Raw genomic sequence first — 26,503 nt, 5'->3', positions numbered from 1 at the left:
GATCCAATGAAATTTGAATTCAGCAAGCCTTGCTACTTAAGGAACCACGGTGCCTTTGCTGTTTAACCATGCTTTGGGCTTGCATGTTTCAGGAACATCAGTAAGTACTCTGGTAGACGAGGAACGGAGAACCGGCCCCTCTTCTCTGTCTCTGAGCTCCAGTTGTGCAGGTTTCTAAAAAATAGATAACGGAAAAAAATTGGCCATCCTTTTATTGTTGTGAAATACCTACATCTGCAGAGAAAGGTTTTTGGGTTGAAGATATATTCTTCTTAAACAACAGTTTAGGGAGGTGGCTTTTATTTTTGTCCAGACTTTGGCTTTGAAATGTTACTAGATTGTTGATTTAGGAAGCGGCTTCCTCCAGATAAAGGAACGGTACGTTTCCATATGTCACAGGCTCATGTTGGTGGATGTGGACGCTTGTTTCATTGTCCTCTTCCTGAGGTTAGGGTGGTACCCAGTGAATGACTGAGTTGCTCCTCAGGGCAGCCGATGAGCCAGCGCCTACGTACAAGGTGCCCCACCAGTCGACGACAAGATAACTGAGATATTATTGAGAGTACGCACTTGGAACCTTTCACGGTAACTGGATGCAGCCATGACACTCAAACATATGCTTGTGTATTTATCGAAAATCTCAGTTGCCAATTGATTGAAAGTTTTAAAAAAAAAATGATGAAGAGTGACAATAACCAAAACCGAAACAAAAAATAAATTCTGGTCCTTTAAAGAACGCCGGTTCTGTGGGGTATGAACAGGTGCACCAGGAAAGGACATGCCATCCTTAGAGAGGCTTGGGAGAAAATGGTAAAAGAAGTCAGGTAAATTCTTGTCTTCAGGACTCCTCTGAGGCTGCATCGTTAACCTCCGGGAAGCAGGGCCTCTGGCCTCCTCAAACCCTGGATTTGTCAAGCATCAGCAACAAGCATTGTCCTATGGAGGACCTTCCTGAAGAGTTAGTATTCTGTAGCTGTTTTAAACTTGGCAGTCGCTTCTAAAATTTTTTTAACGCGTTATTTCTTTTTGAGAGAAAGAGAAACAGAGCACAAGCAGGGGAGGGGCAGAGAGAGAGAGAGAGAGAGAGAGAGGGAGACACAGAATCCGAAGCAGGCTCCAGGCTCTGAGCTGTCAGCACAGAGCCCGACGTGGGGCTCGAACCCACGGACCATGAGAACATGACCTGAGCCGAAGTCAGACGCTTAACCGACTGAGCCACCCAGGCGCCCCTGCAGTCGCTTCTTACATAGTATTAATACAGCAGCCTAATTCTTCAAACTTGGTTTTCCCCTTATTTTTTTAAATTTTTGCAACATGACCTGTAATGCTACTGCTGTACTCGTGTCCCCGTTTTTCTGATATCATGGGTTTCTTTTCATTCGCTTAAAAACAAAACAAAACAAAACAAAACAAAACAAAACAAAACAAAACAAAAACAGAGGTGCCTGGGTGGCTGTCAGCTAAGCCTCTGACCCTTGATTTCAGCTTAGGTCATGATCTCATGGTTCGTGGGATTGAGCCCCACATGGGGCTCTGCAATGACAGTGGAGCCTGCTTGGGATTCTCTCTCTCTCTCCCTCTCTCTGCCCCTCCCCCATTCTCTTTCTCTCTCTCGAAAATAAATAAGTAAACCTAATCTTCAAAAAAATGACCAGTTGATCAAAATGGGATGAAGTCCCACTTCCTGGAAGCCAGAGACTACATTCAAATTTTTTTTATGTTTATTATTTTTGAGAGAGAGACAGAGCGTGAGTGGGGGAGGAGCGGAGAGAGAGGGAGACACAGAGTCCGAAGTGGGCTCCAGGCACAGAGCCCTCCAAGGGGCTCAAACCCATGAGCCATGAGATCATGCCCTGAGCCAAAGTCGGTCACTTAACCGACTGAGCCACCCAGGGGCCCCTACATTTTTTTATGATTTCCAGATCATCACAGAGAATATGGAAAGAGCCTTCTCCTGAGGGGCGACTTCACAATAGGTGTGCTGGAAAATACTTCTTGGCATATGAAGGTAAGATTAGAAACCGAAAGGATATTGGAATGAATCAGATGCGAAAAGCCTTTTTAGTGGCACCCACAGAAGGCAGAGGAAACAAGAGGGCCACTGAGGGTCAAAAAAGTCACTGAAAGTGTACTTTTAAAAAATACCCACACATGAAAGCCTTCCTTGAAATGCTGTCAGATGTCAGCACTCTGACACCCAGGTCTAGCGGTAGCCACAAGTTATAGGGAAGAGACTGCTTCACTTCGTGGTGGTTCCGTCTCCCTCGTTTGTTTATCTATTTTTAAAAGTTTATTTATTTGGGGGGCGGGGGGGGAGTTGAGGGCAGAGAGAGGGAGAGAGAGAATCCCAAGCAGGTTCCATGCTGTCGGTGCAGAGCCCGAGGTGGGGCTCGAACTCACAAACGGTGAGATCACGACCTGAGCAGAAATCAAGAGTCGGATGCTGAAGCGACTGAGCCCCCCAGGCACCGACCCCCCTGCCCCACATCTCCCTCGTTTAACCATTGCACTACCACGTCCAACTTCCTTTTCCTTGAGCCTGATGATCGCTTGAAAGCCATTCTGTTGCGAGCTGGCCATCACATTCAGAGTGAGGCACTGAGAGAGCGCTGAGCAGGTGAAGGTCTCGGGACAAGTGGACACGGTCTGTGAATAAGTAAGCACGGCCTCAGGCTTGACAAAGCCACAGTGGAGCGCTGGTGACGTCTTGTCCCGGTGTGCCCAGCTGGCTTCCTCGTCACCCCACCTCGCGTGGCAGCCCTTATTTCCTCCTGAATCCCAGCCTTGCTTTCTTGGGCAGCTTCCCCCCCCCCACAACCAGCTTCCCCCCCCCCCAACCGACTTCAGATATACACACGGCATTTTCCTCTCTTAGGCAAGGGTCGGGGAGGGGTGCAGGGAGCAGGGAAGGACGCCGGCTAGCCACCTTTTATTTCCCACTTGCCTGTTTTTGCAAAACTTCTTAAACAACGTATCTGATTTCCTCACCACCTCCTCTGTCCTTGGTCGCAGGCATCTGGCTTTCAGGGCGGGCGCCGCCTTGACCTTGCGCTGACACTGCACCGGGCTGGGTGCTCGGTGCTCAGCACACGGCACTCGATTGCATGCTTACAATACTCCTCGGAGTCAGGTCTTCCTCCTCCCGCAATTTTATAGGCCAGACGCTCAGGCTTAGGTGAAGCAGTTTGCTACACACGGTCACTATTGACAGGGCTGGGATTAAGCCCAGGTCGGAGTGACCGCAACGTGTTCTCTTAACTACCTCGTTGTTTACTCGAAAGTGCCAGGAAATTGCTTCCGACTTCAAGAGGTGTTATTATAACCCATTTAATGCCCTTACTCTTAACGGGGGGGGGGGGGGGGGGGGGGGGGAGCATCGCCACCCTCCCGGGGGGCATTTGCAAATTTGTAGGGGTACTTGGCTGTCTCAAAGCTGGAGGTGAGAAAGCTACTGGGATTTAATAGCTAGGAAAAGGAGGAGGACAGTGGTGAGGAACGTCCTGCAAAGCTGAGAACCACCTTGTGGAACAAAGAATGGTCCCGCCTCAAATGCCGATAATGGCCCATTCGGAAACAATGATAATGGATGAGAATCTAATAATGGATTCTGAAAGCCTAAATAACTTCCCCGAATCTAGAGCCATAAATCAAACTGATCTCTGTCTGGCTCTAAAGCGTATGCTTTTTTTCACTCTATTCAACAGTACATTAAAATATTATGTATAATTTGATTTGCTCTCAGAATTATCATATTTTATATGCAACATCTCAAAAGTAATTTATTTAGAGAATAGTTAACTAATTTCCTGATTGAATGTTCTTTTAATACATTTAATGGAGATAGCATGTATCATAGTACTCTCCAGATTTTCTGAAGGATGCTAAAACTCAGTGAAAGAAACCATCAACACTGTATTAAATTAAGAGAGCTGCATATTCTGGAACATGCTGTCTTCTACACTGTCGACCAGGAGTGGAAAGGACTCATTTAGGAAAGGAGAGGGATGGAGGAGGGGGAGGGAAATGCTAGGCGAAGAGATTAGGAGAGAGAAAAACATCCTTGGATTTTTATTTAATTTGTCTTCTATACTGAGCTCTGGGCTGTCACTTGAAGTGTTTACTTCCCTGAAATATCATTAAGAAATCTCCTTCATAAACTTTCTACAGGGTTGTATTTAAATTTAAACAAAATTTTCGATTTTCTCTACATAAAGGCATCTCTTTAATGTGCTTATTTCCAAAATGTATGCCATATGTTTTGTGTAGCGGTCATTGGTTGTGCTGGGCAAAGACCTTGTCACTCTTGGTAAAGGAGGCTTTATCACAGATCTGTGATGCACACGGGGCCATGGGGCATACACTTGGAAATGCCCCGAGTCTGCAGGATTTAACCATCCTTTCCTAACAGCCAGTCTGTGTGTGTGTGCATGTGTGTGTGCGTGTGTGTGTGCGTGTGTGTGTGTGCGCGCGTGTGTGTGTGTGTGTGTGTGTGTGTGTGTTGGCTTTCTTTGCTACCCCAAAAACTGCAGCACCAGTTTCAGCCCCACCTCCATGCCTACCATGGAGACTCCCATCCTGAGTTGCCTGGAGGGAAAAAAATGTTTCTATTGCGCTCTCTAGTTTTTTGGGGTTTTTATTCCTCCCTATTTGCCCAACTTGGGACATATTTAAATTCCCAGTGTATTCCCAGTGAAGGTGATTTTCTGGGCACCAGAGAGAACAGAGAATCTCAAATTTCAGTGGTAAGAATATCTGGGTAGCTTGTTAAAAATGCAGATTTCCAAGCCCTGCACTAGAGACTTAAATTTAGTAGCTCTTAGGGGGAGTCACGCGCTTTGTCAACAAGTCCCTCAGATGATGGAGTACGGACCGCGAACTAGACTTTGAAGACTTTTAGCTCGGGACTCAGTAGGCCCTTGATAAGTAGGTGTTGAATGTACCTAAAGGCTCTCTTGATTCCTATCGAGAGGCTGTTACCTCTAACCACATGGCCTCACAGTCCTAGAAGATTCTTTAGTCCTGTCTTGCCTTTTGTCTACCTTTGTCCACCTGTTTTCAGTGACTCTGGAAGTCTTACTGTGGTTGTTTCTCACGGTCTCCTACACACGCCCTTTCCATTCCCACGCCATCACGCTGTGTCGGATGCTCCTGTCCCATGTCCTGTTGGCAGGTTCCCCGGGCTCCAGACTCTTCACTCCAGCTTCTGTTGGAAACCACTCTCACGTGCATCATTCTCCTCTCCGTGCTTATACGCATCGAAGACTCTTCATGATTTGGCCCAAGCTACTCTTCCACTTGATCTCTCTCTCTCCTCTTCTCTTTAACCCCCACTGCTTTACCGTCTTGTCCCTACGCGTGCATTGTGCATTTCCACCTTTCTGTCTTTGTTTTTCGCCAGTTCCCATGGGCAGAAAAGGGTTAACTCAGCAGGACTGGGTTGTTCAGTCCCCGCACTTGCCAAAGAAATGCTACTTCAGGACTAGCCCTTGGCCAGCTCCCGGGAGACAATGTCTGAGCCCCTGAAATAGTCTTCCTGATAAGAGTGTTTTTGTATACCCAAGGCCTGGGATTGTAATATATTTAAGGTAAACACACCTTTTGCATGCCCGAGACATTTTGGAGTTTATTCTATAGATGTCTTCACACAAGGGTAAACTGTGTGTTGTGGTCTTGTTTGGTGAAGTGAAAATTGGAAATAACCCAATTATCCATTGAAAGCAATATTAATGGAATACGAATTCCTTAATAGTAATAGCGATAAAGCTTCCATTTACTGAACACATTACATTGTGTTTTAGGGCTGTGCTAAGTGTTTTACGTACAGTATTTCACTTAAGTTTATAGCAGATCTTCTGTAGGTTGTCCCCACGTAGACAAACACGGAGGCACCCAGAGGGGAGATGAGGTCATATGGCTAAGATCCGTATGACTCCATCCATCCATTCATACGGGACTGATAAAGAGTGATCAATTAACAAAGAGTGATGGAGCCCTCTGTGCTGACACAGAAGGATCCTTATGGCACATTATTAAGCTTAAAAATGAAAATTATGGGGGGTGCCTGGGTGGCTCATTTGTTTGAGCGTCCAACTCTTAATTTCGGCTCAGGTCACAATCCCAGCGTCATGGGATCTAATCCCATGTGGGACTGTGTGCTGAGTGGGAAGCCTGCTTAAGATACTCTCTCTCCCCCTGTCCCTCTCCCCCACTCATGTGCACTCTTTCTCTCTGTCTGTCTCTACAAACATATGAAATCACTTGCATGTGACCATTTCGTAAGCCATATATATATACATATTTGTCTATTGTATAGAAATTCTGTTCAATGTGTATATCAAACATACTTTCTAGTTGTAAAACATTTAGAAAATGAAACAAAGCACAAAGAAGAAAATCATGACCCATAACCTAACCCATCATTTCCTTACCATAGCATCTCTTTTCTGTGTTCTAAGAATAGATCTTACCAGCAGACCTAATGGACCTCAATGCTAGCAGGTTTGTTCAGAGAACAGGAGACAAGGACAAGTTGTGTTGTTTAAATAAATTTGACAAACACTGCATTTCACATCCTCTCCTTGTTCTGGTGCAGATATATTTCTTAAAGAAGGCCCCTTCTTTATTCAGGATTTCTTAGACTGAGTGACTGTCTAACCCTTACACGAGTTGACCGTCCATAGCTGGGCAGTTCATGGGATGAAAGGTAACTGTTGCTTCCCCCTCACAGCAGGACCCTGGGCACCGACAACAACTACTTTCTCATCTCTACATCCAAAGACAAATCAAGAGCTTCAATTTATTTGTCCCAGGGTTTGTACGTTCAAGATCCGCAAGAGTGACCCTAATTGACTCTACCTGAGCCATATGCCCCAAATAGTCGCTATGGGAAAGGGGATAAGACTCTGATCTTTGGCCTTGGTCATGAGCTGGGCACTGTGGCCAGGGCGCTGAGCTCTGTGATGGCCGAAATGGCATGAATCACAAATACCTGAGTCGAGAAAATTAGTTGCACCAAGGAAAAGAGAGGAGGGAAAAGGTGACAAGATACAAGATGTCCTAATATGCTGCCTTACTCTCTTTCTGTACTCTTTGGTTGGAACTCCTAATGTGTTTCATACAAGTATGTGTTTTATATTCATGCTATATATTCCTTCTCATATTCTACTTTTCCAGTTAATATATTATGAACACTTGTTTTCCACTGACATTAAATATTCTTCAGAAACATGAGCTTCTAGAGCTACATTATGTTCCATTTCATGAATGAAGTGTACTTATTTATTTATTTAAAATTTGTTAACGTTTACTTATTTTTGAGAGAGAGAGACAGAGCATGAGCGGGGGAGGGGCAGAGAGAGAGGGAGACACAGAATCTGAGGCTGGCTCCAGGCTCTGAGCTGTCAGCACAGAGCCCGACGTGGGGCTCGGACCCACACACCGTGAGCTCATGACCTGAGTCGAAGTCGGATGCTCAACCGACTGAGCCACCCAGGTGCCCCTTATTTATTTTTTAAATTTTATTTCAAATTCTAGTATAGTTAACATACAGTGTAGTATTAGTTTCATGTGTACAATATAGTGATTTAGCACTTCCGTACGTCATCCAGTGGTCGTCACACATGCACTCCTTAATCCCCGTCACTGATTTAATCCAGTCCCCATCTACCTTCCCTCTGGTAACCATGTTTGTTCTCTAGAGTTGTGAGTCCATTTCTTGCTTTTTCTCTCCCTCTCTTTCTTTTTTCCCTTGGCTCGTTATTCCACATATGGTATTTGTCTTTCTCTGAGTTCTTTCACTTAGCATTATATACTCTCTAGATAGATCTATGTCGTTGCAAATGGAAAGATTTCATTATTTTTTATGGCTGAATAATATTCCATTGTGTGTATATACCACATGTTCTTTATCCATTCATCTGGTGATGCACACTTGGGTGGTTTCCATAATTTGGCTGTTGTAGGTAATGTTGCTATAAACATAGGGATGTGTGTGTCCCTTTGAATTAGTAATTTTGTATATTTTAGGTAAATACCCAGTAATGTGATGACTGGATCATAGGGTATTTCTATTTTTAACTTTTTGAAGAACCTCCATACTGTTTTCCACAGTGGCTGCACCAGTATGCATTCCCATCAACAGTGCAAAAGACTTCCTTTTGCTCCATATCTTTACGAACACTTATTTCTTGTGCTTTTGATTTTAGCCATTCTGACAGGTGTGAGGTGATATCTCATTTTGGTTTTGATTTGCATTTCCCTGATGATGAGTGATGTTGAGCATCTTTTTTTCATGTGTCTGTAGGCCATCTGTATGTCTTCTGTGTCTTCTTCACACAGTCTCAGAAATCCGTTCAGTTCTTTGGCCCATTTTTAATTGGATTATTTGTTTTTTGGGTGTTGAGTTGTATATGTTCTTTATATATTCTGGATACTAACCCTTTATCTGATATGTCATTTGCAAACAACTTTTCCCATTCAGTAGGTTGCCTTTTAGTTTTGCTTATTTCCTTCACTGTGCAGAAGCTTTTTTATTTTGAAGTGTTCCCAATAGAACTATATTTAATGAGTGAACTATATTCCTCTATTGTTAGGCATTTAGCTTGTCCTTAATTTTGGGTTTAAAAAGCTCTGGCTTATACATTCAGCATCAAGAATTCTTCCTGGTTCTCAACATTCAGACTCACAAGACCATGTTTGACACCATTCTGCTCCCAAGTGTGTAAAATGGGAACATGGCTGAACAGGACCATTCCTTTCCTTTAGGAGTCCTTGCAGTGGTCCCTAGAAACTCATGTGCAAAGAGATGAAATTCACATAAAGTAAGTACAGGAACTGTCCTGGTTTAGAAGCCTTATTCCCCACAAAGAACCAGTAACTCTTACAACAGTTTCAAAGGGATAGGTGTCAGGGGCCTTGTAAAGGACGTGTCCATTTACAAGTGCACACACTCAGGGAAGCTCAGTTTCTATCAGACTATAGTTCCCATAGTCTAGATGCCATGTAGCAGCCCAGGATCAGTTTTACTCTAAGTCACGGTGACTAATTATCAACATACTTGATGTGCCCTCTCATCAGGTGACCAGGTAAATGAAGGTCAAATTCTCCTGCAGAGGGGCCCCCGGGTGGCTCAGTAAGTTGAGCGACCTACTTTGACTCGGGTCATGATCTTGCAATTTGTGAGTTCAAGCCCCACATTGGGCTCTGTTCGGACAGCTTGGAGCCTGGGGCTTGCTTCGGATTCTGTGTCTCCCTCTCCTCCTTGTGCTCTGTCTCTCTCTCTCTCTCTCTCTCTCAAGAATAAATAAATGTTAAAAAATTAAAAAAAAAATTCTCCTGCAGAAATGGGGAGAGGTTTTATAAACCCTTTATCCACACACATTTTAGACATAAATCGTTGTCTCTATATGTGATTATTTCCTTTAAAAAAAAAAAACCCTAAGAAGTGGGAATATGGAGTCAAAGAGAATTAACAATTTAAAAACTCCTGGTGCATGTAGCTAAATTATGTTCTAGATAGATAGACCAAATAAAAATACCATTCGTGGTACACCTGTCATGTTTGGGGCCCAACCTGACTTTCTGGCATCATTTCCTTCATTTTCTACCTGAATGTAACTTTTCCTCTGGCCCCATGAGCCTCTCCACCATCCCACCCATTTCATTTTCTTTAACATCTCTTGTTTAGCCTTGTCTTCTGACTAGAATATTCTGTCATTTGTCTGCCTGGTACCATCTGATTTACCTTTCAAAGTGTTCTAGAAATGTCACCTCCTCTCCAACCACTGATTCCCTTCAGCTCTTTCCTAAGTAGAACTCTTGACTCACCCCTGTCCTGCCCGTACCTTTTTTGTTCTGAAGACAGCTTTTGTGCTTCTCAGGTTGTATTATTGTCTGTATTCTCTACTAGGATGTGAACTTTTTATAGCTGGAAACTGAACTTGTAATTCCCCAGCTCAGAGCACTTTGAATCATCTTTAATGACCTTTTAAAAATGTTTGTAGAAGAGCGTGAGTTAGTTTACCAGTAAAGATTTATCAATTAACTATAGGGCAGGTACTATTGAAAGTACTCCATCCCCAGCATCTAGAATGGTCCCTGCACAAAATACATGGCCAGGAAACAGTAAGCCCTGCTTGAATGAGTGAGTGAATGCAGGTAGAGCATCGAATAAGAAAAGTCCCCATTCTCATGAAGTATAACTCTCAAAGAGGGAAGAGAGAGAGTAAACCAGCCAATAAGAGAGCCATGAGATGGAATAAGTGCTATGGAAGGAACAAAAATGAGGATGATGTTATAAAATGCTGGGTGGCTACTTTAGCTGGTAACCAGGGAGGGTTTTGCTGCGGAAATGGCAAGCCGAGATCTGTATGCCAAAACGTCGTTGGCCTTGGGAAGACTTGCAGAAGAGCTTTCCAGGTAGAAGTAAAGCCTAGTGCAAAGACCCGGTGATGGAAAGAACCTGGCATGTTTCAGAGTGATAACAAGAAATGCTCCGGGGTGGGCCCAAACAGAAAAAAGAGATGATTTTCAAATTCTTAATGACTGCTACAGTATAAACATTGATGAATCATAACTCATTTCAACACCTGCCTCCCTCTCCCTCCCATCATCCCACTTTCTGGTTCTGAAGGTGTCCTGGATCCAGAGCACAGAAAGCTGTAGAGACACCCGTCTCCTCAGCCCCGTCCTTTTGTAGTCCTCCAACTCCCAATCAGATGGAAGAATACTCCCTGTTTTGATTTCATGGACTGTCAAGCAGATCATATTTTCAGTGGGTATCTTGGGATTCCTTTAAGACAGAGTCTAAGACTGTCAGGAGGTATTTTGGAGTGGCTATAATATAGGGCACTGCTTCCTGGACTCTAATGTGCTCATGAATCCCCTGAAGGTCTTGTTACTAAACCGATTCTGCTCCAGCAGGTCTGGGGTGAGGCCTGAGATTCTGCCTTTCTAGTAAGTTTCCAGGTGATGCCGGTGCCTCTGGTCCACGGTCTCCACTTTTAGTTGAAGGGCACGTACCACTGATTCTGAGTCTTGGCTGCCTGTTAAAATCCACTAGGGAGCTTTTAAATCCCCTAACCCTCAGGCTGCACCCTATGCGGCTTGACTCTAAATCTCTAGAGTTGGGACTCAAGCAGATGTATTTTTTTAAATTCCCCCAGGTAATTCTAGTGTTTGGTGCGTGGACTCATCGGGTCCCTTCGGTTCACAGGCTGAATTCTACAGTCATTGATGAGGCAGCAGGTGCACTTTCAGAAAACAGACCTCCTGGGAAAAGAAAACCGTACCCTGTCAAAGTCCTAAAAGAACTCTAAAGGTAGTTAAGGTTTAAAATTTGTAAAGTTTGTTTTTATTAAGCGTGTGTTTGCGTTTTCTCCCTGAAGAACAGACAGGGCTCCTTTTTTCACTCTTTGGCTGTCCTAATTTAAAACTCTTGTTATTGGTACTGGCCTCTTTTGAAAGAACTTTTTTCTTTTTTCTGAAACCTTTGGGCAAACTAGGGTTATAAAGTAAAAAAAAAAAAAAAAAGGAGGGACCTGCACACTGGCTTTTGCTGTGCAGCCCAACGGAATGAAATAATGGAGTCTGAGGTTTGGGATAAATACGGTCACATCAGGTTGGCATTCCCTCCAAACTGATGAAAAAAATTATACCCTTCTGGAACCCACTGTAATTAACTCTCGGACAGCATTTTTATTATAAATCCTCGTTTTAAGAAGTTTGTTACTCAGCTGTAAAATTTTGCTCTAGGCTATGGCCTGGGCATAGACAATTTCGGCTTGACAGAAGCTTTAAAAATAAAGGTCTTTTATTTTTTTTTCATTGAGCAAGTGAAGTGTGGTTTTAAAAAGAATGAAATATCCAGTATTCTCAGACATTCTTTGCATCTCTCTCTATTTTTTCCTCTGAGCGGTCTTGATTTCCAACAAATGAAACCTAGATTGTTCGCATATTTTAAACCAAATGTTTAAACTCCAAAATGTTGGAGGGATTCTTTGAATTAAGGAAACGCATTTTGAGGGTCACAACTCAATAAAAAAAAAAAAAAGAAGAAAAATGTTCTTCACTATTTTTCACGTGCAGAACAAGGGCGGGGCAGGATTCTATTCTTTGAAGTTCCTCAGTCTGTTGCTCATTTTTCAAAGGGGAGATTACACAAGAAAGCTGAATGAAAACAGGAAGCGAATTCACTCTGTGCCTTCACTGAGAATTTCTCAAGGGATTTCTAAAATGTCCCTTTGTCATAAGTACATGTTAAAATAAACAGTGGTCAGTTTCATGGCACAAAGTCTTGATTTCTGTTTTTTGGTGTCGGGGCCTTTTTCTGAGGTAGCCCTCTCCCCATAGTCCAGAGGGAACAGTCGCCCATCTCTGGATGCCATTGTTCAGACTTCGATGGCTTGGATTCAGATCCGGATGGCTTGGATTTCACAGGGTACCTCACCCGCTGGCTGTCATTAGCATCCTGTCTGCTCACAGTGAGTTCCTTCCTCCTACCTCCTTTTCATCCCCCTTTGACAATGGGTGTGACAGTCATCTTACCTTTACCTCCTGCCTGACTGGCATAACAGAAACCCAGTTACACACACTAGTGCCCAGAGGAGCTCTGTCCTGGGGCCCTAGGTCTGCACAACCTTACTGATGGTCAGTAGTGGTCAACCGAGGCCCTGCAGGACTTCATCAGTCCAAACAGACCTTACCTAGGTTGTGGCTGCAGCAAATCACCGCTTATAAACTTGTGCTGTTGTCATTAAGAGTAGTATTTCCTTTGAAAGGGCAAATAACGTAAAATCATGGCGTATAAGGATTTCATAGGCAACCACCAATGGGAGGAAAAAGAAAGATAGGCGTTAACTTTAAAAACAGACTTTAGGCTCCTTGTCAATGACGATAGTAGGGAATTCAAGGTGTTCCGGCCGTTACCCTCCATGTGATTGGCTGTCTTCATTCTAACTGAAACAGTAGGGCGTCACATTTTAGTTCAAGCATTCTAGGGAAGGAAGCCGGCCCCCACCCCCGCAGTCTGGATCAAGCCTTCCTCCCTCCCTCCTCTTTGAACCCTGGACTTACCTGGAACACAGCTCCTCAGAATGTCCTGTCTGCTTTCCACCAACTAGACCGTGAGCCCTTTGGGGTCAGAGACTATGTATCTTGTTCGCTATTAGAATCCTGCCCCAGCACCTTGCTGGGTAAATATTTGTCGTATAAATCCGTAACACGATGAAGAAACCCATGACATGGAAACATAGGGACTTGCCCCCAAATAACAGCTTTTGAATGTGTCTACCAATATCATACAATGCTTTCCAGGTTAATCGATGTATTTGGAAAAGACTGTCTGGTTTTGTTTGACGAGGGCCGGTTCCTAGGAGAGGAGTCGTAACGGCTGACGTTCACCGAGGATTTGGTTACCAGGCACCATTCAAAGCGCGTCACCTGCATCAACTCGTGTATTCTTCACAACAGCCAGCATGGTGGGCACGGCCATTGGCCATATTTGACGGATCGAGAGACTGAGTTACTTGCCCAGATCGCTGTAGTTGGTGGTTGGAACCCAGCCATTTCAACCCGAACCCCCTTTAGCCCCTGGGCTGTGAAAACAGGCCCACACTGTGGCCTCCCCGACGCGCGGGCCACGGCGGACCCTGTCTTCGCATCGGGGGACCGCCGATCTTCCACACCTCGCTTGGTGGTCACCGCACCCCCGTGCAAAGTCCGTTTCTCTGATCCTCGTTTCCTTGCAGCGTGCACATGTTTCTTCTCTCAGTTCCTCGCTGTCAGTGTTTTATGGCTCGGGGAGCCTGGGGAGGCCGCTGTACTCTTAACGCAAAGCCATTACCGCAGACGTTTCTGCTCTTTTTCAGAACCCCGTAATTTGTTAAAAGTTCTGGCGTGGGTTTTCCTCACGTCTTCTTGCTGACTGTGTTAGCACTGCATGCCAACATTCTCGGCCGTCTCCAGGGTACCGACTGAGGCATAAAGGTTTCTGTAATTGTCTAACATCATTTGCCGCTTGATGTAGTCCGGCTTGCTCACGTAACTGCGCCCGGCTTCCAAGCGATTTTTCTGGCCCTGATGGGCTATAAAATCGTCTGATGCCGCTATAACTTTAAAGACAACAACATATTAGCTCGGAATCGTTTGCTTTTGTTAACTCACGTTTTCAGGTCGCCTCTGTACCCCGAGAAGGGGAAAACGATGAGCCGGGATTCTTTTGTGAAATTGAAGACAACGAAGAGGAATTTTTCTCATCGTCGCTTCTTTTCCTTGCTGAGGATACCGGCTTGCAGTGTGCTATTCTTGTCAACTGTCTGCGAGCTCTTTCTCATCTGAAGCGTGGATATGACATTTTTGTTTTTTTTTCCAACAGTGGGTGATGGCCAATCTCAAAAACTGTTCTGACCCAGGTTTTTCTGGAGCTGATAGCGATTTAAAAACAAAGCAGCCGTCCAAGGCCACACAGTTCGTTAGGGCCCAGACTGAGGCTGGACTCGTGGTCCCCAGATGCCCAATCCAGTGCTCCTTCCGTCGTACCACACCCTCACGCTTTATTTGTTTGAAATACTGGTCACTATTGGAGCTTTGCAAGAGAAGTTAAAGGAAACTTCACATGCTAAAAGCCAGTTATCATGAGAACTCCCAAGTCCTCATAGATTTAAGTTCCCAAAGAATAATACACACACGGCCACAAGAGTGGCTTCCCAGGACGCTAGCAAAGAGATTTAAAAAAAAAAAGTGTTTTATTTTCTAGCTTAACCCCAGACTTGCCTAAAGTTAAGTTAAAAAAAAAAAAAAAGTATATGTGACATATTTACATGTTCCTAGGGAGCTGCTATCTGCAGAAACTGAAAAGGGGGTAGTAATCTTTCAACTCTCTGAGATTTTTTTTCACGGAGTTAATGTTTCAGTCCTGTGGAGAATCTAGTCTAAAATTCCTATGGTCCCTCATGATGTCCCCCCAAAAAATTTACAGTCTGTATTAGTTTGCTATGGCTACAATATCAAATAACCACAAACCGTGGGGCTGTAACAACCAGAATTCGATGTCGTACAGCTCTGGGAGCTGCAAGTCCAAGATCAAGGGACTGGCTCCTGTTGAAGGTGGAGACGAAGCGTCTCTTCCAGGCCTCTTCCCTAGTGTGTGAGTCCATTTGTGCTGCTGTAATGAAATATCACAGACTGGCTGCCTTAACAGACAACAGAAATGTATTTCTCACAGTTCCGGAGGCTGGGAAGGCCCCACATCAAGGCGCCCAAAGATTGGGTCTGGTGGGAGCCTGCTTCCTCGTTGGATGTTGGCCATCTTCTCACATGGTAGAAGGGTCAAGAGATCTCTTTTGGGGGGGCCCCTTTTATAAGGGCACTAATCCCATTCATGAGGGCTTTGCTTCCGAACCTCGGGTGTTAGGATTTCAACATGAATTGTGGAGGGTGTGTAAACGTTCAGTTCATGACGCTTCATTTGTGGAGGTTTGCTGACAATCTTTGGCATTCCTTGGCTGATAGAAGCATGATCCCAATTTCTGCCCTCATCTGCACAGGACATTCTCCCTGTGTGCATGTCTGTGTCCACATTTCCCCCCTTTCGTAAAGGGACACCAATCATATTGGATTAGGGGCAGACTCTATTCCACGATGGCCTCCTCTTTGCTAAGTACATCTGCAGTGACCATATTCCAAATGAGGTCACGTTGTGATGTTCTAGAGCGTAGGACTTCAACATACGGATTCAACCCGTAACACTGCCTATTTAAGTAAAGATTAGTTCTTTTGATTATCAAACAGGAAAACCCTAAATATAGGCAATATGGCTTCCCATCTATCAGGAAAAGAAAATGTAAGTGGCAAGTATTTACTTTAATTGAATTATTTAATGCCATTAAACCCATCATATACTTTTAAATAAAGTCCCTGTAATTCAGGGCCACACTACCTGGAGATTAAGAATATAATGAATAGTTTCATCACCTTGAGATATTGCCTTGGTTTATACAGGCTTTCCTCTCGTCTATTTTTTTTCTTAGCAGAACAAATATTTTCATTTACTCTGAGTGAATTCTTGATAAGTTCTTGATCCTCAGCTTCCAACTCCAATTTATTTAAAAGGTTACTTAGAAGACAGCATTCTCTAACTCTTCCTACGCAGATTCCTGTTCCCTTTTTTATGTCCCCATAATATTAAGTGCATGCCTCCATTGTAGTACCTTTACATTCAGGGATTGCACATCTTATTTATAAAACAGTGTTTATTTATTTCCCCAATACCTGGCATCATACGTGTGGTACATAATGTCTAGGGATGCTTTTTTTTTTAAGTTTATTTATTTATTTTTGAGAGAGAGAGCACACGAGCAGAGGAGGGGCAGAGAGAGAGGGAGACACAGAATCTAAAGCAAGCTCCAGGCTCTGAGCTGTCAGCATAGAGCCTGACCTGGGGCTCGAACCCACAAACCACAAGATCATGACCTGAACCCAGTGGGACGCTTAACCGACCGAGCCACCCAGGTGCCCCATGCTTGGGAAACTTTAAATATCCGGTAAAAGTTCACTGAAGATGGAATCAATGTCGAAGAGTTCATAGAAACATGTTATTTTAGAACTAGAGAAAGTCCCACATCACATTTTATCTAATATAGTCTATACACGCACTGTCTGGTCAATGATTTGTCAGTGTACAAAAATAATTAACCCAAATTAGTATTCACCCAGCAGATATTTTTAAAGATAATAGGAAAGCCAACACTTTTTACAAAACAATCATTATTTGAAATCCTCTGAAGTATGGTCTTTTGAAGCCCTGTAAAGTTTTAAAAGTCCAAGCATGATAATTAGATATAGAGTGTTTACAATTATTTTAGATTTTAAAACTTTTGGAAAGTCTTTATCGTGACAATTTAACTCCATGTAATAAATAATATTTATGAGGGCCCCTGGGTGGCTCAGTCGGCGAAGCGTCTGACTCTTGATTCCAGCTCAGGTCATGATCTCACCATTTGTGGCATCGAGCCCCTCATCAGACTCTGTGCTGGCAGCGTGGAGCCGGCTTGGGATTCTCTCTCTCCCTCTCGCTCTCTCTGCCCTCCCCAGCTGGTGCATGGTGCTCTCTAAATAAAGAAATAAAGAAATAATATTTACTTGCATATATCCCATCTGCTACTTTGTAGCTACCTTGGGCAATAACTTTATCTTTCTTTAGGCTTTATAAAATATCAAACCACTAGTCAAGGTCACTTTTATCTCCAAAATTCCTTATTCAAATACATATCTTACAACTATGTATTGTGCACCTGCTATGTTCTTAGCACCTGTCAAGGCACTAGGATCGTGACTGAAGGATGGGAAAACATATGAGACATGTCGCCTCCATGGGACCACAACCTGGGCACGATCCTGGACACAGAAGAATGTGACTTTTTTTTTTTTTAATGTTTATTTTTGAGAGACAGAGAGTGAATGGGAGAGGGGCAGAGAGAGGAGGAGACACAGAATTCGAAGCAGGTTCCAGGCTCTGAGCTGTCAGCACAGAGCCCGAGCCCGATGCGGGGCTTGAACCCATGAACCATGAGATCATGACCTGAGCCAAAGTCCGATGCTTAACTGACTGAGCCACCCCGGCACACCAGAAGACTGTGACTTTGATGCAAGGTAGGGAAGTTCTGTAAAAGGCATGGTGACGGTCAGAGAAAGCTTCCAGGGGCTAGGAACACTTGGCCTGTGCTTTCATCTGTGCTTATTGAAAGGTAACCTAAATACAAGAGAAGCTGACTTTTGTGGAGAAAGCCTGCTTCTTTTAAGTTTTGTGGATACATTATTTTTTATAAAGTTTATTTATTTATTTGGAGAGAGAGAGAGAGAGAGAAAGGGAGAGAGAGTCCCAAGCAGGCTTCACGCTATCAGCACAGAGCCCAACGTGGGGCTCGAACCCACGAACCTTGAGATCATGACCTGAGCCCAAATCAAAAGTTGGATGCTTAACCGACTGAGCCACCCGGCACCCCTAAATTTTGTGGATACTTTAAAGGGGTGGTCAGACCGTCTGTTTTTACCCTGACTGGACTCTGAATTGACAGCTGAAATGTCACCGATTTCAAGGGTTGCAAAGGCCAACCGAAAATACCCGAGGGCTTCCTTCCACCCCTCAGCCCAAGCACAGGCTGTGCTTCCTGCCCGCAGGAGCTCTGGGGAGATCCTGAACCTTGGGGGCAGAACCTGAGCTTAGAAGTTCAGGATCCAGGGGTGCCTGGGGTGCTGTGTCGGGTAAGTGTCCGACTTCGGTTCAGGTCATGAGCTCGTGGTTGGTGAGTTCGAGCCCTGTGTCGGGCTCTGTGCTGATGGCTCAGAGCCTGGAGCCTGCTTCGGATTCTGGGTCTCCCTCTCTCTCTGCCCCTCCCCCGCTCATGCTCTGTCTCTCAAAAATAAATAAACCTTAAAAACATATTTATTAAAAAAAAAAAAAAAGGAGTTCAGGGTCCAAAGAGGACTTTTGACTGTTGCCACGGCCCGGAACCTAAGGGCAGACTGACACAGGAGCTCCCTGAGGAGGGTGGGGGATGGTCAGGGCAAGTTTCTTTGTGCCACAGGAGTCTTTCCTGCCTTTACTGAGTCTTTCCACCCTCCTGCAGACCCAGGAGCCACCAGATCTTGGATTTCCACCCACTGACATTTCCTTCACACGGGTCCAAAATAGACAGGCCTCTCCCCCAAGACGAGGGAGGAGCAGCCCACATCCTCCTGGGGCAGAGCAGAGCGAGTCGGCTTTCCTCTTCTACAATGACTGCCGTTCAGCATGACCGATGCAGGATCCCCGGGCGCTGACATGGAAAATGAGGCTGCACGGGTGAACCCGCAAACGGTCAGAGGGGAAGACGCAAGGAGAGAGGAGCTTCCACGCAGGTCGTAGCTCTGAGTTTCTAGGTGACTTTCCGTGCATTCATGCATGTGTTCGCTCAGCGGGGATTTGTGAGGGGCAGCTCCGGGCCCAGAGCAGAAGCAAGATAGAGGCCGTCCTTTCTTCGTGGAGGCTGCACTCTGTGGGGAAGATGGGTCATGGTAAGAGGATTACAAACTGGGATAAGGGCCATAACAAGGGGAACGTGATACCCTGTTGGCGGGTTGAAGAGGGCTTCAGATGTGTAACCCGGGAGGGCTTCCTGGAGACGATGACATTTCAGCTGATGAAGCACGAGGAGTCAGCTGTGCAAAAGGGCAGGCCGAAGGAACGCAAGTCAGGTGGGTTATCTTCACTCTTCAATTCACCAGCTTGAAAATGGGAGTGAGAGAGGAAGCAAAATACCCCCGATCAGATCGCTCTCTTGTCTGACTGATGAACAGACTTCCGTGGAGGGACGCTGGGCAGGCATCTGGCCTGGTGCCAGCCATCACTGTCTCGCAGGGTCACGAGATTCTCGTACCTGCTGGAGCCTTCCTCCACGAACTCTCGTCAGCATTCACTGCTCCTTCTTGCCCTCTTTCTCCGGTGCCGGGCTAAACGATGCCATCGAGTGCCCGGGATGTGAGGTCATTATTTGGTGGCCAGTGTACTTCCGAGCTGTGTATTGTGGGGGCCGCCTCAATTGCACATCCAACCCCTAGTCCCTTTGGTGCCGTCGGACGTCAGAATGGTCCAGTGCCCTGCAGCCTCTGTGCAGGGACCCAGGTGCCTTACTGTGGACGGAGGGCCGACCTGAGGGTTTACGTCCTGCTGGAAAGGAGTCAAGGGCACCCCGCGTGGTCAGTCAGCAGGGAACATGATTTGTCCTCTCTGCCCAGCAGCGGAAACACAGAGAAGGGCAGGCCTGGCCGTTTGTTCTCCTTTTCCACGATCACTGAAAACCTTGAATGTCTTCACAGTGTCTTGGGCTGTGCTGACTCTAACCAAAATTGATTGGCGAGCTCCGGGGGCGTTTGGACTGTCTTAGCCGCGACCGTACACGTAATACTTTCTGCGGTGCGACAACATGGAACAGACAGAGAGAGCTAACTGTCCCGTGGAGGCTTAAAATTAATGACTTGCCTCTGTTCCTTGGTCCTGACGTTTCCAATAAAAGGTGGTGGATTTGGTCTCGTGGTTCTGTCTCTTCAGTTGAACACCAGATTTACCCACTGACAGACTTAATCATTGTAGACATCAGAACATGTTTCCATCAAAGGACGTAAGTGCTGGAAAACAGAGACGCTATAAAACGCATCTTTTTAATAGCAAAATAAAAAAAAAAAAAAGAAAGGAAAGGAAAAGGAGAGGAAAAGCCCTTATCCAGCTTGAATCTTTTTGTAAACAGCCCTTCCGCCTCCTTCTCCCAGCTCCCTTCCCTGTCCTCGCCCCCACCGGGTCCCCTTTCCTCTCTACACCCACCATCCAACAACGAAAGAAAGAAAGAAAGAAAGAAAGAAAGAAAGAAAGAAAGAAAGAAAGAAGGTTTCACACCATATGTTTCTATTGAACAGTGACTTTCTGGTTTATGAGAAAATATTGGAAGCATTAAGTTTCAGATCTAAGGGCCCATGTTACCATGTCATCCTCTCTTCCCCCCTCCTCCCTTCCCCCCTCTTCCCTCCCCACCCCCTTTCTCCCTCTTTCCCTCCTTTCCTCCTTTCCTCCTCACTGGAACAGTCTTCTGCTGGCTGGTTTTATAAGCCATGGTCTAGCGTTCCCTGGGGAAATCTGCCCTTTGGCTTCTAGCCAGAGGCTCATATCTAAAATATCAATGAGGGCAAAACTAGAATGTTTGCTCTTTTCAAAGCTGGGTTGAGGAGTGTTATGATTTTTTCCTCTGTCTTAAACCATAGACAAATATGTACTATTCTTCCTTTGAACCTGTGTGTGCCATATTCTGTAGGGAGAGAGAACGACCTATGAGACAAGGTCCCATTTTCTAGGGGGTTTAGAGCACACTGAATTCAGAACATCTAAATAGAAAAAGAAAATCAACCACCCAAGTAGTGCGTCCTCACCATCAAACACTTGTTCTCAAGAGTCGGTAGGAACTCATCAGCAAATGCAACCTGTTGGGGCTCCAGCAGCTTGGAGAGGTGGGAAGCACTCCCCAGGGGCTGGGCCCTGAGGGCTGAATGCTGTGAATGTGGCAAGTGTTGGGGAGAAGAGGGGGCAGGTCTTACCAGAGGAGGAAAGAACTGTGTATGCACAAGGTCTTTGCTTCACAAAAGAGAAGCTCTATGCCCCATTTGGAACTTGCCCAACAGAAGATTTCGCAGGGCCCCCGGTCACCCCAGTGACCTGTCTCTGCAGCATGGCGGTGGCCCAGCTCCGAGATAAAATGGCATGGGGCATGACCAATGGACACAGCTTGAACTGTGCTTGGCTGATAGACCAGGCTGGACGACAAGGCTAGCCCAGAGGGGGACAGGCTACCTCGGACTCATCTGGTGATGGATGTCCTGGGAGGACAGGCTCCTTCAGGGGGAAAAGGATTGGGGTGAGGGATCAGGAGAGACCCCCAAAAGGCTGAAGAGTACATATAAGAGGGGACATCATTTTCAGGGAGCTTGGCTGGTCCCAGATGATACCTGTATGCCTCCCTCGCACTGCCTGCTGCCTCTTCGGTCACACCTAGCTTCGTGACCTTCATGGTCACTGGAGAGTTCAGGAGGCTTTGTGGATGAAGATATCTAGACACTGAAGACTAAGGGGTTAAGGAGTATTTCATTCTAGTAAAACGCACCTCCCAGTTCAGAGTTAAAGCAACCCCCCTACCCCCCCGCCAGAGATTATAAGTATCCATAGCAGAAACCCCATAGACCCCACATCCTTTCTCTTGCAATGCACCCCACACCAGAGATGATGCCTTGCTGTTGGTCTGAATGTCAATGCATTCCTTCAGCAGGAAATCCATTAGGTTTACTGTTAATGTGGGGCCACGGGGCAGGCTGGGCTGGCTTTATTATGCATTTGAGGTGGAAATGGTTTCTTTAATGATTTACACCCTTTTCATTGGCATTGTTCTCACCCCCTCCTGATGTTTTCCTCATTGTGGTGGACTGATACTTCAGATAACGTTTAGTATGGTGATTTACATTTAGTATGATGATTTCGTTACACTTTATTACCTCCTTTGGCCACATAAATCCCCAGACTCTTTACAAAAACAACCATTCTGCATTCTGGAGGGTGGGTGCAGCGGCTGGTGTGGGGCATCACATATGCCACTCAGACCACAGCGTAACTGGGGAGGGCTGCTTCTGGTCAGATTTCTCCAGCCTGGGCTGCACCACCACAGTGCAAATGCCCCGGGGTGGGGGAGGGAAACTCTGGAGGCTTCACGAGGGCTTCCAGGATTTCAGCTGGAGCTGGGATTTTTCCTAAAATGTATGGATTTTTGTAACGTGGGTGGAGGAGGGAGGCTGCCTGTATTTTCTGTTCAACTTTATCAAACCACCTAGAAGGCTTTTGCTATATAACTCCTACGAGTATGACTCAGTAGGATCCTTCCAGAAGCCACTGGAATTGTGCAAGAGGACAGTGAAGAAAACATTTGAAATCATAGGAGTTATATGGTGAGGGGCGTTGGCCAACCACGAGGCTGGCCCCCCTCTCTTGAGGAAACTGATCCTACAGATAGAACAAAGCTGGCAGGATACCTTGACTGTTTTTGACCTCGTCAGGCATCTCAAACAGAAGAATCATGAAGCTGTTGACAGGTTCCTGGTGGCTCTGAGGCTGTGAGTCCCAGGAGTCATCAGAGCCCCAACTAGGCTCCGGGCCCCGCTATACGTCCAGGCGTGTGAAGTCGCCCGTCCCGTGTGAATGCTGCCCTTTGAGTTGAGCAGTGCGTAGACCTGTATGTGATGTGGCTGACGGGGGACCTGGTTCCTTCACGTGGATGCTCATCTCATCTCTTCTGTTCAATAGCTACTTGACCTTGGGCAAGGCATAGAACCTTGTGTACCTTATAGCTATGTACCTTAGTTGTACCTTATCTGTAAATATTCCCCATAGTCCTTTGCACTTCTCAACTGATCTCATGGTCATTTTTGTATTCTTGATCTTCCAGTGTTATCTGAGAATTTGTGAATATGGGTTTCATAGTCATTACTAAGATACTAGTACATTATAAGATAGCTAGCTAGCTAGCTGGCTGGCTTATCAAGGAAAAACGTAATAGAAACAAAACAAGCTGGAAGTTTACCTCAGGAAAGCCATCAGAACTTTAATTCTGCTAAAGCTTTGGGTGATTATTCAGCCCTCTTGGAAACACAGTTTGGACTAACTTGAGATTTAGGGCCCAATGTGGGGAGAAATGCCATGGACAGAACGGTTCCTAATTCACTTAGTTGAGATGGGAAATAAGAGAGTCCCCTTGCAATGAGGCGAACATGATTCCTTTTCCAAATTTTTAAGAATTCTGATTAGGAATAGTTTTATCACAGAATGTTCTTGGTGACTTCTCGTGTAGCTTCTAACATCCCTTCAGCCCTTCAGTTAAAAATGTTACAGGGCGCCTGGGTGGCTCAGTCGGTTAAGCGGCCGACTTCGGCTCAGGTCACGATCTCGCGGTCCGTGAGTTCGAGCCCCGCGTCGGGCTCTGTGCTGACAGCTCAGAGCCTGGAGCCTGTTTCAGATTCTGTGTCTCCCTCTCTCTCTGCCCCTCCCCTGTTCATGCTCTGTCTCTCTCTGTCTCAAAAATAAATAAACGTTAAAAAAAAATGTTTCATGTTCAGTGTATCTAAGGCCCCTTGGGAGCCTTTGAATGGAGGTGGATTAGTATTCTCTTTAAAACAAAAAGAGTAAATGAAGAATGACCTTGCATTGCAATAAGTGATCCAGGGAACTCTTTTGTTTTCTGGAGAATAACTGAGTCATTGGAAGATATTTCCAACAGAAATGTAAATACCACATTAACTGTCTGTTCCCAGTTTCTTCCTCCCTGCAACGAGAGAAAGGAGACACCTTAAAATGAATTATAAGGCCATCAAGTTAGAAGTAATTATGGGAATAACTCCCTCCCTGCACAGGGTTTAAATGACCTGCACGGGTTGCCCTAGAAGGTTTAGAACTTTTGTTGCTATAGATTTTCTAGAAAAAGGTAGAGTTTACCCCCTCTATCTTGGTATCCCTGGATCCTAATCAACCTGCATGAGCTACCTTCCACACCCCACCCGGGACATTCCTGGTTTCACCTCCCTCCGGGGCTGACTGAGTGCCTCTGTGGCTCCTTAGCGCCATGTGGCTTCCTACGCGCTGCTCCGACAATGCCTTTGAACTTTCGTGTGTTTCTCTAGCTATTCACCTGTGAGCTCTTTGAGTTCAGAAGCCGTGTTATTTATTTTTATGTTTGTATTTTTTCAATCTTTTTTCTCATGTCCTGAAATAGTGCCTGACAGATACACAGTACTCCAGAAATACTTGGTGAATTGAATTAACAAGACTATTTACATAGATCAAATAGCTCAAGTGCAGGAAACATGTCCAGACTTGATGAACTAAGTCTCAGGGAAGTAGGCACAGTGTGCTCCTGGCTCTTGTGTTCTCCACCAACCCCAGGTGTACCCCCACCTTCACACCCACACTTGGGAACAAGTTCTACCTCGGTCACAGGGCAAAGAAATCGGATAAACGTACTCCTATTGAACTGTAATTGATTTTAATATGTTTCCCTTGAGTGACTTAACCACCCCTGTTTATTTGAGCTCTTAATAATTCTTGTTTAGGCTTTATAGCCTTCACTGAGGAGTTGACCTTGTGGGAGGTTTGAAGGTTGAAATCACGTACACGACCTCTCTAAATCCTAACCATTGAAAATAGATACAGGAAGTATTATTCATGGAACCCCAATGGCTTCCTAAAGAACAAAGCCCCCTGCTGAAGGGGTCCTAGAGAACAGGACTGAAATAGGAGGCTGAAGATGGTGCTTCGTATGTATTTCTCACACATCAGTGGAGCAACCATGTATAGGAAAAGTTGGATCTACAAAATTGACCTGAGATATTTTTCCTCCCACCGTAACACCAAAATAACGTCCCTAGAAAAGTTGCCAATGGCTTCCTAATGATCAAATCCAATAGTCATTTCTTTGTCTTGATTAATTTACAATTGCTATTTGGCCCTGTTGAACATGCCCTTCTTGAATTTTTCTGTGCCTTAGGCTTTTACCTTTCCTTGATTCTCTCTTCTTTCCCCAGCCATTCTTTCATGGGCTCTTCTTTTTCAGTTCACCCCTGAAGAGTTGGCATTTCTCCAGGTTCTGTGATAAGCCATCTTGTCTTCTCACTCTGTGGATCATCTATCAATAATCTCATCCACTTCCAAAGCATCTAGTCTTGTCTGTATTCCAGTAACTTCACGAAATCTACTATCATCACTCCACACCACTATCCATATTCCAGATCAATATATTCTTTTTTTTATCCCACAAATACATATTGACAAATTACTGTGGTAGTAAATGGTGGCAATACAAGGACAAAAGTCCCTACCTTTAAGAGACAAACTAGTAGCAGAGACAGATATGGAAACAGAGTGGCTATATCCAAGAGAATATTTGGAAATAAGAAAACTCAGATCAAACTAGGAGATCTAGAGAAAGAGCTCAGAAAGAAAGGATGCCCTGAAGGATACTTAAATGTTGACTAACAGTGACCATTGTTATTAATTCAAGAGTTCCTCGCCTCCTTTTCTTTTCTTTTTCCTGGCTGGTGGATGGTCTGAGTTCCAAGGCGGGGGTTGGTCTGCATGCCTCTTCTTTCCCCTGCTGCCCTCTGTCAGTTTCATATGGCGTGCGCTGCTGTCCTCTGCAATTCATGGTCCTTCTATTGACTTCTAGTCTGATAGCCCTCTTAGTACTTGTGGGCCTTCCACAAAAGGCTGTGAAATCTCTGAGCTGTTCTTGCTACCTCCTGCTGAGGTATGCAAGTTTGTGAGCCTGACCTCAGGTCCACCTGCAAAGACCCTCTCAGATGGCATCTTAGGGTGGGAATTTTCTCACAGGCACAGGTGTTTTAGGCTTTACTCTGAGATCCTTTTCTAGAACCTACCTCTCCAACTTACCTTATTTTTTAATTATCTGACTGTAAAAGCCTCCACCTTGGGTGGGGAACGGAGAAAAGACATCCCGCACCTATGTCATCCTTCTCTCCCCTCTTCCTCCTTTCTCTCTCTGAGCCCCGTGCTTTGTGCCAAGAAAGGTGTTGATTTCCTCTCTCTGGCCTTTTCCATCAAGTTCTGTAGCTTTCCCTACTCTAAGATTCTTGATATAATGTCCACCTTTGGGTCTTCCAGACTCAACTGCAACTTAGAAGTATATTTTTCCCCTCAAAAGGCCCAGCTCTTGTGAATCAAAAGCTCTTTGACTTTCAGAACGGTTGTCTCTGCCATGAATTTCAAGGACCTATTTTGAAACTCAAGGCCAAGAATTGGACTTTTTGTTCTTGACGCTCCTTTTGTGCCCTACCCTCCCCTAAGCAAAAACTTCAGCCTTCCTCAGTTTAATGTTAGAAAGGCTAAAACATTTTTTTTTATTAAGAAAAAGAAAAATACATTGGATTTCAT

General features: G+C 45.1%; 1 protein-coding gene and 1 non-coding gene across 4 annotated transcripts in view; one reads left to right on the top strand and one right to left on the bottom strand.

Moving 5' to 3' along the window:
* The window catches only part of RNLS (renalase, FAD dependent amine oxidase), a 280,392-nt gene that overhangs the window by 98,916 nt on the left and 154,973 nt on the right, over positions 1 to 26,503 (top strand). The window lies entirely within an intron of this gene.
* On the bottom strand, positions 1,141 to 1,225 carry TRNAR-UCG (transfer RNA arginine (anticodon UCG)). Its single transcript has one exon. It is a non-coding gene; the product is annotated as a tRNA-Arg (tRNA).

This window comes from Panthera uncia, chromosome D2, assembly GCF_023721935.1.
Source record: "Panthera uncia isolate 11264 chromosome D2, Puncia_PCG_1.0, whole genome shotgun sequence".
Taxonomy (NCBI): Eukaryota; Metazoa; Chordata; class Mammalia; order Carnivora; family Felidae; genus Panthera; species Panthera uncia.
The sequence above is the reverse complement of the archived record's forward strand: the minus strand, read 5'-3'. Positions and strand labels throughout refer to the sequence as shown.